The sequence below is a fragment of the Tursiops truncatus genome, chromosome 12 (assembly GCF_011762595.2).
Source record: "Tursiops truncatus isolate mTurTru1 chromosome 12, mTurTru1.mat.Y, whole genome shotgun sequence".
Taxonomy (NCBI): domain Eukaryota; kingdom Metazoa; phylum Chordata; class Mammalia; order Artiodactyla; family Delphinidae; genus Tursiops; species Tursiops truncatus.
The window spans coordinates 79,409,177-79,424,742 of record NC_047045.1 but is presented as its reverse complement, the minus strand read 5'-3'; the positions used below and the strand labels follow the sequence as shown (position 1 = coordinate 79,424,742).

At 41.1% G+C, this 15,566-nt stretch overlaps 1 protein-coding gene across 9 annotated transcripts in view; it reads right to left on the bottom strand.

The window, feature by feature from the left end:
- ARID1B (AT-rich interaction domain 1B) overlaps positions 1-15,566 on the bottom strand; it is a 411,398-nt gene that overhangs the window by 73,669 nt on the left and 322,163 nt on the right. The window lies entirely within an intron of this gene.

Below are 15,566 nucleotides of genomic sequence, written 5' to 3'. Positions count from 1 at the left end.
ACCATCCTGCCACCAGGCTTCTCATTAGACCTGGAACAAAATGCCCCCATCTGACTACGGTCTGTGGGCTCTTTTGTGGTCTGGGGTTGCTTTTCTCACTTTAACCCCACTTCCTATAGTTTTCTCTCCTTCTCACTACCCTGAAGTCCACTGGCCTTCTCATGCTTCCTAGAAGATAACATCAAGCTCTTTCCCTTGATAGAGCCTACTCTCTCCCGTTGCCTCTTCCGAGAGCGTCCTACTGCCGGTTCCTTCCTGTCCTCCAGGTCCACCTTCCCTGACTGCCCTGGCGGCGCCACCCTTTCTCCTCACGTGCTTTTCATAACATGTAATCATCTTGCCTTATTTCTGACTCACTTAAGCTCTCTCTTCCCCACTAAAACATAAGCCCCATGAAGGCAAGGATCACGTGTGTGCTCTCTGCTGCGTTCTCAGCGCCCAGCAGGGCGTCTGGCACGTAGTAGGTATCAAAAACTATGTGCTGAAAGAATGAGTATTAAATTCCTCCCGTACTCAGAGTGCTGAGCACAGCACAGTAGGTGCTTAGCAGGTAGTTGGACAAATGGATAAAGAAAATACACCTTTCAGTTGTGCAGGACTTTTCATAAAGTCAAGGTACGTCGCCATCATCAGTAGTTCAGCCAAACGTAAGCAAGTACATAGAATGAACTGTGAAGACGCATTCAGACAAAGAATAGCCCAAATCAAGACAGGTAGCTAAGAAAAAGATACACCATCCAACCAGAAAACTAACAAAGGGCAGTTTGAAAAAAAACCTCCCAGAACCCAGGAGTTAGAGTTGCTGAGAGTTCACAGGTGTCAGCTGAAGGCTTTAGTACAGGGTGAGTGCAGAGAGGGGGCAGGTTTCCACCTACTCCAGAGGAGAACTGAGAACAGTGGCTTGAGAAAGAGAGTCTCCTGAGGCAGCCGGAGGGGAAGATGATGCCTGCATCCAAGGTCAGCTTAAACTTAGGGGGTTAAACAGAGTAGGGCATTTACAAAGGCCATGGTTTACATTTCAGTAAGAAAAAGAAGAGATCTTCTAACACTGCTTCTGTCTAAAGAGATAGACATAAAATACAAGTACGTAGAGCTCTTCCTTATTATCCTATTTCATTTATTTATAAAGATAAAGTCATGTGAAATTGGGCTCAATTGGCGGCTCCCAGATACAAATCATCATAGAAAATGTTTGCTTTTTCAAATCTGAAAACAAACAGAAATCAGAGTGCTAAAATTACTATAAATGATTGCATCTTAAGATGTAACATGAAATATTTATCTAAGCCTGACTATAAAATTCTCAAGAGTTTCATATAGAGTCCTGTTTAATAAAAAAAAGTGTTTAAATTCCATACAGATTGTATGCGTTTTTCTCCCTTTCTTTCTTTCGAGAGTGGCTGCTTTCTTCTTCATTAGTTAAGGAAAATACTACATGTCCGTTTTTTAGCATTAAATTTCACTTCAACCAAGAAAGTGTCCACGCTGAAGGATTTAGAACTGCTGGCAACACAGCACATCCTTAAGTTACTGCTGCCTCTTGAACACTTACTATAAGCTTAAGGTTTGCTCAAATGACTTCTAAGAAGAATTCTTATCTGGGCAAGTTATTTATTTCTGACTCTTTATTCCGTCCTTAACAATATGTATATATATGCCATGATCCACTTGAACTGTCTCACTCATCACTGGAATTTTGCAGAAAATCAAGTTTGTCAAAAGGCTCATAAAGAGGTAGAATGTTAAGCTAATCCAAATGGAATGTGTAGCAACATCGAATTCCAACAACAAGGTTCTGGGGAGTATGGAGCCCACCTCCTTCCACAGAAATTAAAATTGGAAAAGCTGTTTTGTTCTCTGTACGCTTTTGCAACGGCACCACTTACAAGAGGTTTCTGAAACCTTGTTTTATATTTTTGGTGAGACGCATCCCTTTCATGTATTCCCCAAGACAATGAAAGGAGGTGACATAATTTCACTGACTCTTTTCTGAACTACAAGCATCGAAAGGCAGTCAACTGGGAATAGAAGGCCTACATTACAGCTTTGTTTGTGTCGCTAGCTCAGAATCTGGTAGAGTAGACAGATATGTAAATAAATATACTGCAGTGTGTGAACTGATCAAAACTAGCTCTGTGACCTTAGGTGAATCATAATTTATCTGAGGCTCAGTTTCCTCACCTTAAAATGCAGATGAGGTTGCTGCAAGAACAACTGAGACAGCACATGAAGAGGTTCTATAATCTGAAATGTATACACAAAAGGAAGACAGTATGATGATAACTTTCTGGTTTATAAACTGCCACGAGTATCTTTTAACTCCTGAATACCCCACGCATTCAGGTGTAGTTTCCAGCTAGCATGAACAAGCTGGTTTTTATTTCTACATTTGTTTTTTTATTTAAATATGTGGGATCCACAGTACTCCAGTACTTGTGTAACTGTCTACAAATTCCAAAAGCTTAAAAAAAATAGACCCCATCTCCTACCACTGAGTTCCCCTGGTCAAAGACAAATGGTTTTTTAATGTATCCTTTCAGGGATATTTTATAATTGGATTGTGTTAGACTGTGTATTCTTTTATCATGAGTAAGGCTGAACATTTTGTTTTACAGCAGTTTTGACTCCTTTTCTACAACTATTTATATCATTTGCCCATTTTTCTGTTGGCCCCTCTACGTCTTGACGAGGGGAGCATTTCATCTTGCAGATTCAGCCGTTATTACCAAATAGCTGTACAGTTCACCAAAACTCTTGCACCTGCAATCCTATGAAAATCCGGTCCTTCAGTGTGATTAACACTGGCAAAGGCCATACGCAGTCTTAGCAGGAAAGCAATATGATCTGACTTGCATTCTCAAAAGCTAATTCTGCCATAATATGCCTCAAGAAGAAAGGACTGAAGGAGAGTAAGGCTAAAAGTTAGGAGACCAGTTAGGAGGTAGGTAAAGTGATCCATAATATATAGTCACAATGAAATGCCAGCAATAATCCTACTAAAAAGGCTTCCGTTATGGATATAACCATATTTTTAAGAGGTTACGGAATATCATCATAATCTAAACAAACTAATGAAAAATTAGAAGACAGAAGTTAATGAAAAAAGAAGTATTTCTACTTTTCATCCTAAAGATAGAGACCTGCATGTGCATTCTTTGTTTCCTCATCTATATAATAGGGACAACTGTATCTACCTCATAGGGTTGCTGCGGGGATTAAATGAGATGATACACGTAAAAAAATTTATAGTAGTGCCTGGCACACAGTGAACTTTCACTAATCACTAGCTATTACTATCATTATATATTCAAAAAAGGAAAGCAAGGGAGGCAGCATGCTGTGACAGCAAGGGAACTGACTAGGATGTCAGTCGTGGGCCTTCCACATTCGCTGTGCAGAATGCAGCAATTAACCTAGCCTCTTGGCCCTCGGTTTCCTCACCTGTTAAATGGTGAGAGGGAAGACATACGATATTTGTAACGGCACGTCTATCTCTAGTTCTCTATGGTTCTGGCTTAAACTTTTTTTGTGTGAAAAATCTAATTCAGGTCTAAAATTGCATGTATATTTATTTGTGGGATATTCTTCATTTTGTTTTATTTTAACCTTAATTTTGAATGAAATAAATGCTAAAATGTTTCCAAATATCAAAGTTCAAACAATAATTTTCTATTTATGGTGACATATTTGATTGTATTTTGCTTCCTTTAGAAAGTTATTATAAAATGGCAGCTTGTAACAGTTTATGAACAGAAAAACTGACAGCTGAGAGAATGAATCTGTTTTTTTCTTTTTTTTAAAGTTGTGAAATTTTTCTAGTTATAAACCATCTGAGTTTAGAAAACCTGACTATCTAGTAAGGAAAATTTAGAAAGTATAAAGTGAATTTCCCATATATTATAAAAGTATGTTGAATTTCTAGATGTATTATGGAATTATATGCCCTAGGTAAATAATCTAACATGGAAAATTCAAACTTTGAAAAAAAGTACTAATTTAGATAATTATTATTTACATTATATAAAAGAACTTACTGAAAAAAAAATCTTAGAAACTATATGAAAATGATTTGTACACTTCATCCATAAAATACATGCATAGAAGGCTTATATAAATGGATTTACTATTTTTGAGTCCTTCATTACATGTGTATGCAATCACGAACGCTTGTACAACCAAACTCCAGATGAAGAGGCGCAGGTTCTATTCTGAGAGAGAAGGTAATGTAGTAATAGGACACACACACACACACACACACACACACACACACACGCACGCACACACCATCTGTTTGAAATCACATGTGGGTTAGAGGCTGCCTCCACCATCCACTGTGTGGACTCATGGGTTCTCTTGTATGAAACAGTGAATGCACTTCCTGTCCTGGCTTCCAAGATCATTCTGAGAGTCAAATAAGAAAAACGTATGTGACTGTGCTTTTCTAAACTGAAACACACCATGAAAATGCTATACAAAGGCATTACTATTGCCTTTTTAGTGATGCTACAAGCTCTTCATTCACTGTGTGAGTTCTGATCTAAGCTACCATACTGGTAACTCAATCCACAATAATGATACACAAATCTTCTATCAGCATGCCCTAATTTTACTCTGGCATTCATGGAGCTGTGGTAAGAATAAGAGAGCATTAAAAAAAAAAAAAGTAAAAGATATGATCCTTGTCCTTGAAGAATTACCATTTAGTTGAGTAGAAAATAAAACCTGGGGACTTCCCTGGTAGTCCAGTGGTTAAGACTTTGCCTTCTAATGCAAGGGGTGCAGGTTCGATCCCTGGTTGAGAAGCTAAGATCCCACATGCCTCGTGGCCAAAAAACCAAAATATAAAACAGAAGCAATATTGTAACAAATTCAATAAAGACTTAAAAAAATGGTCCACATCAAAAAACAAAAATCTTAAAAAAAAAACAAAGAAAGAAAGAAAAGAAAACCTATCAACAGGGAAAAATGATAAACTAAAGTCACAGAGCAACCGAACGAGATTCCAGGCAGCATCCTCGGTGCTGAGGATGTAAACCATGAGCAAAACAGTGTCTGCCCTCGTGGACCTCACATCCTAGTGGCAGAGACGGCCATCTAATAAACAACTAAAAGTTAAGTATGAGTATAAGAAAACAGAAGTACAGGAACTCTGAGGGTATAAGAGGAGGACCCAACTTAGACTAGGGACAGTGAAGTTTCCCCAAAGAAGTCCTATTTAAGCTGAGACCTTAGCTGAAGTTAGGATGCAGGTAAATCAAACTAGATCCGAATAAGACTAAGACAATGTCTGACCGGTGAAGTGGATGCCACAACGTATATTCTTGGAAGCCAAAGTTCCTGCCTTCAGCTGAATCCTAGTGGTCACTGGGCACCCTTTTGTTTGGTTAGGTCTTGTGAATGGTTGGTTTAGCATTTACAATCCCTTTCTTGAAGGCTTCCCCTAATTCTGCTGCTAAATGTAAAGAAACCACAGGAAAAGGCAGCACCACCCCTCTACAACGGCCTGCCCTCTCACCTACGGACACTGACATCCATGTCCCATCTTTATGGACTTTCCTACTTTCAAAAGGAAACCTCTTCCTTGCATCCAAGGCAGGGCCTCCACTTGATGCTCTGAATTCCGACCTTTCTCATCTCTCCAGGGATGTTCAACAGTGTCTGTTCAACAAAACTAGTCAATGGCTCTTGACTGCTTAACAGAATGAAGCCAAACTCATCAGCCCAGCAATCAAGTCTCTTCAGAATGTGACCTGACCTATTTCCCCATCATGGCTACATGGTCATCATGGCGACCCCACTCTGATTCGATCACTCCCACTTTTACCTCCCTGCAGGCACCAGGTTGCTTTCGACCTGTAAATATTCACACATTCACTCACTTAACAATTATTTATTGACTACTTCTCATGTTCCTGGTAATGGGCTATTCACTGATCTAATAACAACAGTTGACATTTAATGAGCAGATATTATGTGCTAATGGCGTTGTTCATTACTTGTCCTTTTAAACTTCAAAACAACTATGAAGACACTGAGGCTCACAGAGGTTAATTCGCTGAAACCACTTTCAAACTTTTTCTTTTTAACCACAATCCATAGTGAAGAAATATATCGTATACCATGATTCAATGTGTATATGTGAGTATGCACGTGTTTATATATTCACATTCAGTATTCACACACACTGTACTCTTCACAAAACAATTTCTACCCTGATTATGTGCAATGTTCTCTGATATTTTATATATTTTTTTCATTGAAAAAACGCACGACTGAGCGGCGCAGTTTGGGAACAGAATGCTAGATTGTGTCCTCTACCGAACACTGGTTCACAGTGTGCCCAGAGGGCCGTCTGCCTCCACGACACTGACGTGCTCCTATCCTTCCTGGCTCTGTCTCCTGCGGCTTCCATGGCATTCCCTGGCCTTCCAGAAAAGCAGACACTTTCATATGCTGTATGTTAGCTGAGACACAGAAGCTGTCACACTGCCATCATTTGCTGGGGTGACTATTTCCCCCCAGATTGTGAGCACCGAGGCTTTAAACAACACACTCTCTTCGTATCTGACTCCTCAGGACCATGCAAAGGGACTGGCAGAGAACTGGAACCAAATAGTACAGGTTTTTAATGAATAAGAAAACATCTTCATTCAGAACCCATTTACTGTTACTTTGGGAAAACAGCTTAATAACTGTGATGGTCTGGCTCCTTGTTTCAGAGTGAGTATATTCAAGTAATCATTTCTGGGGAAAGGAGGGCAGCTATTCAAAAAAAGAACAACTGAGGGCTTCCCTGGTGGCGCAGTGGTTAAGAATCCACCTGCCAATGCCAGGGACACGGATTCGAGCCCTGGTTCGGGAAGATCCCACATGCCGCGGAGCAACTAAGCCTGCGTGCCACAACTGCTGAGCCCGCGTGCCTAGAGCCCGTGCTCCACAACAAGAGAAGCCACCGCAATGAGAAGCCCGCGCACCACAATGAACAGTAGCCCCCGCTCGCCGCAACTAGACAAAGCCTGCGGGCAGCAATGAAGACCCAATGCAGCCAAAAGTAAATAAATAAAATAAATAAATTAAAAAAATAAAAAGAAAATAAGGGGAGAGATCCCCCTTCCCTCAAAAAAAGAACCACTGACAGCTAATGGCCCAGAAGCACCGTTATTTCTATCACCTAAATATCTGCCGTGTGCATTCGCTCTGTCCGTCTCCACGGTCACTGCAAATTCAAATCTTAGCTTCACCACTTATGGTTAGGTGACTTCAGGCAAGTTAGTTAACAGCGAAGCCTCAGTTTCCTTCTCTGAGAAAGGTGGATGACAACGGAGCCCACCTCATAAGAGTAAATGAGAAAACGTTATGTAAAGCGTACAGCTCAGTGCCTGCACACAGAGCAGAGGCTCAGTGACAGGTGTTATTATTCATATTATTTTTAATACAATCCACCATTTATTTCCCAGCTGAATGACTCCAAGTTTTCAAACTAGCCTCCCTTGCCAGGCTCCCCTTCAAGCCATTCACTGTGGCTAAGTCAGGAAGTGCCGCACATCCCTGGACCGTGCTGAATTCACCGAGTGATAAATGCCGCACCCTGTGGCCTCCTGGCAAGTGGCTTGCTGCCTTTCCCCAGGTAGCACACAGCTCTGTGTCACTGTGCTGGCCTGCCAGCTCGGCACCTCCTCTACCAGAGCCAGTTACAGCTGATGGGTAGCGTTCCCCACTCAGCGGACTATCCAGAAACCAGTGTCCTTTCCCTGACAGCTAGTTCCAGAAATAACTGGCTGCCCATGTTACTCGGCTCAGAGGACTGAAGCTTGTCAGTTTCAGGCCACTTAACCAACAACTCTAGTACTGCTTAGCTCTGAGCGGCGTAAGACTCAGTGTACATCCTTCCCAGTCCTGCAGAGTCCCCGGAGTTTGCCTATTAAGAGAGGGAGAGTGGGACTGGAGAGCAGAAGGAGCGGGGAGAAGGAAGAGAAGAAAGGTACACAGATACACAGAAATAGGTATGAGTCCTATCAAGTGCCTGAATAGACTCGATATAAAGAGCAAGGATCTTGATTTCTGTTTGTTACTGGATCACGAGCACGTATGATAATCCCTAGCTTGATAAACATTTATGCAAGGATGAATCAATCCATTAGGGTTTTTTGTGGGGTTTGAAGGGAGACCAGAGTCTGAAATAAGACTTTTCTCTTTCTGGTTATAAAGGAAAACCCCCGAGACCTCGCCCAAGCATCAGGGCGTACTGCTCTTCTGCTGGGGGCTTGGCAAGGGGCTCTGGAGCTCATGTGAGACAGGCCCCATCTTGGCCAGGCTCGTTTCCACCACCTAGTAAGAGCTTTACAACTTGTCCTGAAGTTTATGGCAAAGGCACATGGGTTCACTTAGATATTTAATTACAACTTGATAATTTTTTTTTTTAACTTTCTGGCTGTGCCACACAGCATGTGGGATCCTAGTTCCCTGACCAAGGATCAAACCCGCGCTCCCTACACTGGAAGCACGGAGTCTTAACCACTGGACCACCAGGGAAGTCCCCACGGTTTGATAATTTTCTGAATGCCATTTTCCATGTATCCAATAGCTGAAGGCAGGACCTCATCTGGAGTTATTCAGTCTGCAGGTTGAGAATGGTTTTCATTAGGGTCATTCCCCTACAAATATTTATATTATTAATCAATGGAAAATGCCTAGACAAACAATCTATTCTAAATATTGCATGGCAGTATAAGTCATGTTAAGTCTAGGGAAAATGCTACTTCAATCTTTATACAGAGGCCAGTATTAAAGACTAATTAAGCCAAAGATGCTTTTCTTTTTCTTAAGGTGTTTTTAAGAAAACACATTGCTATCTTGAAATCTTAGAAAACTGGCCTAACAGAGAATTGGCATTTCTAAAATGTCTATCTACGTTATTATCAGATAAGTGAGTTTTCAAGACCTTTTAAATATTTTCTTCAACACCATACTATTTGTGGTTTATTAAGTGGGTATTTTTCCACTTAATATTTTAAAAAATGCTATACGATTCTCTTATTTGAAAAAAAGAAAATTCTTAGAGAAAAGAAAAATGCACTGTGACTATCTAAACCTTAGCAGATCAAAAAAATTTTTTCAAGCAACTGATTTATGTAGTCCTTATAAACAAATCACGTTTTCCATATAAGGGATGAAATGAATACAGAATGCTTCTACGCAGTATGAATGAAGAAAAACTCTTCACTGCAAAGACAGAGATACAGCTTATCTTTAGAAGTACTTTAAAAATTCTCAAAAATAGAATGAAATTATACTCAGGCCTTAAGGCCTATCTGGAGGAGATGCTACACAGAAAAATACAGAGGAAAGCACCATGAATCCAAATAAGCAATGACAGGTTATCACAGCTCCACAAGGGTCACTGATGGGTTAAAGGACCATCCAATGAACATGCATCCCTAAGTTGAAGGCTGTTACAAAACTGATTTAGAAAGAAAGTCAAATAAATAATGGAGCAAACAGGGAGTTTCAGAAAATTAAACCGGAAGGCATTTTAACGTGGACCTGAGCCTCCAGCTGTATATCCTTTCCCTCTTGGTGCAAAACAACAAACTCTGCAACGTCATCACTGGAGACCTTGAATCCTGTTAGAAAAAGCAACGTCAAGCACAAGGCCCAAATCATGCCTCATGCCACCCATGAAAGAGAGCACAGCACAGGAAGAGCCACCGTGCTCAGGCTACTGCAGGAGAGCAATCGGGCGCAGTACCAACTACACACAAACGCGATTCCTTCGTCAGAGGTGCCTCTTCGGCTGGCAGAGCTCCAGCGCCGTCAGGACACCCACAAAACACCCAGGGTTCCATAAGCCACCGAAGAGCCAGGCGCGCTTTGCCTTTGGCACGTGGACAATTTATTGTCATGTTGGCATCTGTTAAAAATTCACAGAATAACTGCCTTGTTTCTTCAAGGCAGTTCAATAAAAGCTGTTTCTCCACATGTGTGAAATAATGGTCACACGCTGTACCACCTTAGCAGGGAGCCTCCGACTATAAACACAGAGTGATTTCTCATCACAAATAGGTGTCAGATTCCCATTTGGAGAGAAAAATAGATTTTAAAGAATATTCTTGTTACATTTTAATATCTTCGGTGTTTATTTGCCTGCCTGCTTCTCTTCGCAACATGAACTGCTCTGAGGAAGACAGAAACTAATGACCCATTCAAGGCTGTAACCCGGGCCCCCCAGTGTTCTCCCAGCTGTGCTCTCAGGTTAACTGGCAGAATCGCTCCCTCTTCCTTCCCTGCCACTACAGCGCCCTATATTCGGAGGCACAGGCGACAGCATCTAAGTTCTCCCCATCCACGCCCACAAAGCCCTCTCGGCTGCTGACATCATCCATCATCAGGAAAATGAGAGTCAGGGGAGGGACCAGACTAATTACCCAGATGGTAGATAGGGGCAAAATACCCGGCCTTCCCTTGTACAATTCTTTGGAGTTTTAGCTGCAAAAGTCCGCTTCAGGGCTGAGGGCAAAGCCAACTGTGTGTGTCACTATGTGCTGGAAGAAGCAGAGAAACCACCTTTAAGGCTTTCGACCCAGGTCTCACCTGAGTCATCTGTGCCTGACGCTTACGCTTATTACCAATATTTGCACAGTGCTTTGCAATACATAACTTTTGGATACGAGGTTGCATTTGATCCATACAACATATCCACAGGATGCTCTGATCCCCATTTTACAAATGAGGAAGCAGAGATTTAATTAACCATCCAAGGTCACAAAACCCGTTAGTGATAAGTCTGCACCTAAACGCAAATTTTTTGGTTCCAAACTGCCTAAAGATTAAGATGAGGAAAAGAATGTACTGTAAGAGGCACTGGAGCTCTGACACTGAACAAGGCCACACGGTACTCACAGAGCTCTCGCTGGGAGAGAACTCCACTGGTAACCCCAGCAAGGAGTCCTGAGTACCGCCTGCCTGGGTGGGACGGTGCCCGGCCTGTGGGGCAGGCCTTTGTTCTTTGTCCTCTCAGTAAACGCGGACTGGACTCAGGGACCTAACAGGTGCCAGGCTGTTTGGAGGACATGAAGGGTGAGTAAAGATGGGCAAGGGATGGGGTGGGGTGGGGGTTGAGGAGTGGGTGGGTGGCAAAAGGGTCGGAGAGGAGCTTACATGAAGATCCCAGAAGGGACTCAGTGTAGCCAGAGACTGTGAGGCAGTGGTGTGATGGGAGCGAGACCAGAAAGGGAGGCTGAAAGGGATGAGAAGGGGCCTAGTAACCAAGTGCATCAGTAAAGCCTTTCTCCGAAGGCAACGGCAAGCTCTTCAAGGCTTTTATGAAGGGAATGACATGATCTCACCAGTCTTCTGGAAAGATCATTCTGGATGCAGCATGGAAGTGGAATGGACGGGAGCAAAGCTGAGACAGGAAGAGTGGTTGGGAGGTGCTGATGATGCCTCGGTGGCCTGGGCAGGGGTCGTGACAGTGAAAGCCAAGAAAGGGGGACCTGTGAGAAACAACCCAGGGGTGGAGGTCGCAGAATGGGATGACTAGTGTAGGGCAGATGGGAGAGAAAAAGACATCAAGGATGCCTTCTAGCTTTCTGGCTTGAGAAACGAGGCAGACAGCAGTCTTTCACTGAGGTCACAGACCCAAAAAGCACAGGAGAAAACATGTTTTTAGAAATAAGTGCACGCAATGCCGAATTTACCTAAGATCCAGATATTCTCAAATACTTTCACTGAAGAATAATGAGCCAATTACAAATGAGTGTTAACTATTAAAAGCAAGCTTTAACTGGCAATTAAAAAAATTACTGCACATACAAAAGTAACAAAACTTTGCTTCTTTTAAAATATTCTAAAATTGAGACTGATGATTCTTCAATGAATATAAATCGACCTTTATTGTATGTGATACTTGTTTTCTGAGCTCTTTGGTGAACAGATCTCTGGATAGTAGACTTAATAGGAATTCAACACTAACCCTAATACAATTCCTAGACTGTTATTCCCTTCATTACTGACTAGTTCGGCTTGGTCCACAATCCAGCCCAGAGGTAGAGTTCTGGGGCTGAAGAAATTAGAAACAGCTTTGTAGATATTCTCTCTTGTATAGTACCTCCCATTTGAGTTTATTTTCATCTGTCACTGATTATAAAAAAGGATCCTCAATTAAGAGCAGAGGCTAAATTAATTGCATCTGGGGGTGGGGGCAGACTATCATTAATGCCTTAACACGTTGATCTACTATGTTTACTCGACAATGCTTGAGGAAAGACATCTGTTTTCTCTTTGACAATACCCTTGTCCTGAAAGGCAGCATCTTTTTATATTTAGTATGCTCATGATATAAATGATAAGAACACTTTTATATGCAAGAACAATTAGAAAGGTAGATTAGGAGATCGTTTTCGGACAACCAGTATACCTACCCTGTGAAACATCTCAGCATCTGCAGACTGACTGTCATACTTAAAACTGAGAATCTCATAGAAAGAGCAACAAAATAATTTCTGTAGTTTGCAGAAACAGAAAAAAAAAAAGTCCTACTTCCAAGTCCTGAACAATTATCTCGGTGGTCTCCTTCATTTCTATACTTACTGGCTAATCTGTTCTCAACAACTGAGTTAGGTCAATTAAGATGATCAAAAATAATTTTTAAAATTTCAAAACTGGTTTTTGGTGTAGATATCACTAGGAAATAAGCTAGTAGCATTAACATTTTTCCCCAAAGTTTTACTTATTTCCATCTAAATATTCCTGGGTTATAAAGAGCATGGCTGGCCCCTGGACAATTCACTTAGTGCAAGGCTCCAGCTGCGAGCACCCCAGCTCAGACTGACATCGGGTCTGTATGGTTGTAGAAATATGCCTGGGAAGAATGGAAGACAGAAGTGGTAGCTTTAATCTGGTGCAAGAGAGAGAAACACTCTACGCTCCAGCAAATGACCTATAATGGGAAAACTGAAAGGAGACATATCAATATGGTAAGCTTTCTTCATTTCAGAACGAGAAATATTTTGTTCTTTGGTTGTTCTGTGCTCTGAAAAGATTTGACACTTCTGAATGGCTGTGAAGGCTGAATTACTTTCTGTTGTCCAGCTCAATCTTTGCTGAACATCTATTATATAGGAGGTGCTGCTGTAGACACAGGGATGCAGAACATAAACGGGCTTCAGTTCTGGCCCTAAGAGTTCAGTCTAAGCTACAGTAAGACGCTGGATTTATTTTAAGAGATCTCTTTCTTGCCCTTGGCATTAAAAAGTAAGAGAGAGACTTGCCCTCAGCAAATAGAATGTACCTAGAAATTTAATAAGGAACATTCTATTCAGATGCTGAAAGAAGCTAACATACCTCATTAAAGAGGGAATAAAATTATGCCAAGGCAGTTAACATTTGGGATTAATAACGGAATAAAAATATATAAGAATAATGAAGACATATTCTATTCAATCAATCTACATAGAATATGTAAGTTTGAAACCTTATACTTTTGAAGTACACAGATTCTGATTCACCTTCTCATGGTAGCACACAAAAAGAACATCTAAATGCCTGAGCTCACCCCATCTGCTACACACTTTCTCTGGATAATGGCACTGTTTGTATTTATCAAACTGGAGCTACTGATAAATATCACTGTGAATATCAGATTCCAAAGATGAGGATTCTGTGATTCACTTGACGTACAGCTGTCAAGGACTAAGTTTGGCTGGATTAAATACTTGAGATATGTGAAACGGCAAAATTTTGTTATTTTTTTCCTTGTCCTGCAACTATAGAGTAAATACACAACTTGTCTAGCTTGTCTAATTTGGGCACCACTGATACAGTAACAGTTGATTCTCAATTAGCTACAGGAAGCCTGTATACTTTGACTGCTACTCTGTTTAAACAGTTGAGAGGAAGAAAAGGCTGTCATGTGGCTGGACAAGAATAAAGGTTGGGGGTTGGGGAACTCAGTAATTCTGGAAGATTTCACCCAGGATGCCCTCCGTACAGATCTGACGGTCACGGAATGGTGCCAAAGAAGTACCTCCAGTGATAGAATACATTTTCTAGCACATCACGGTCCGGTAGCAGCATCAGTTCTGCTTGCAATCCATGTCCAAAAGGGAAAGTTCTTAGCGGTTCTGCTTTCAGCATATCTCAAGGACTAATTAAATCCTCATTACTACCTTCTAATTATTCAAATACTATGGGATTACACTAAGGAAGTCCCTGCTGGCGCACTAGATGAAAAGGGTTAAATAACCTATGTTGATTTTGAGAATCCAGATCTAGTTCAGACCTTCAGAAAACCACTAGCATTAAAATGAATATTTAACTAGACACCACTGTGAAAATTAAAAGGGAATTCAATTAAAAGCTTTTCAAAACATTAATTCTGAACCTCTCTACATCTGTCCAAATAAATAAGCCTTCTTGAAACATTTTCACCTAATTGCTAATCCAATAAACTAGAAGGGCATTTGCTAGTTTCATGAAGCTTAACATTTTACAGGGGTTAAAAATGTGATCATTTTGATGTTAATAATAATTATGCTTATTTACCTACTCAGACAATCATTCCACACTCCCTCCAAGTCCTCTTGGAAAACAGGACAACCCACTAATAAGCCATTTCCTATTGCTCTTTTCAAATTTTAAGATATATATGCTAAAGAATAAGAAGGATAAAGCTAATCTAAACATGTTAGCTACAATTTTCTTGTAAAACGTATTTCAGTATTTTAGGGTTATCCTAACTGTTCCTCCATTGCCTTAGTTCATATAATTCACAGTACTGTATTTGATTTTCTGCGTGAGATGCTTTAATAGCAATTCTGTATGTTGTTACATGAGGTCTACAGAGAAAAGATGTGGTTTAAAATAAAAACCAATGGCAAATGTGTTACAGAACACTAAACTGACGTTTTAAAAAAAAAGCAAGCCAAAACTTATATCAGTAATGAAGAAGTTAAAACCAAAGAATCTGAACTAATTTTCTTTATTCAGTTAGTAAGAAGCACCACATAATACGCAAACAGGAGAGAACTAAATCAAGTTTTATAGTGGAAAGTACATGAAACGTAGTGACAATACTACAGAAGAATAAAGCGGCCAGTAAACATCCCAAGTGTCTCCCTCCCTTTTGTAACTTATGAAGGGCATATCCACGTATACCTTCATAGATGGAGAAGAGAAAACTACAGGAATTCAGTTATTTTCACCTACGTACAATGTGGGGAAATGAATTTGTGACTGATGTCCTTTGACACACTCGACACCAGAACCACCAGGTGAAGAGGGTATTGAGCTGAAGAGGGGGGTGGGCACTGCAGGGCCTGGGATCTGGACAGGGCACGGACTCTGCGCTCAACTTCGGGGAGACGGCATGGCCTTGCTGTTGTCAGTGCTCTTCAGACCCCAGGACAGCCTCCGATTCGCAAACTTCTCCTAAACAGGGTATGTAGTTTATTAATAAATGTTCTTCCTGAATGGGGATACAAAGACCAAACACAAAGGAATGACAGCAGAGCAAGAGATCAGCTTCTTGGGCCTGCAGGAACCTAGCTCCAGGGCAGTTTGTTAGCACT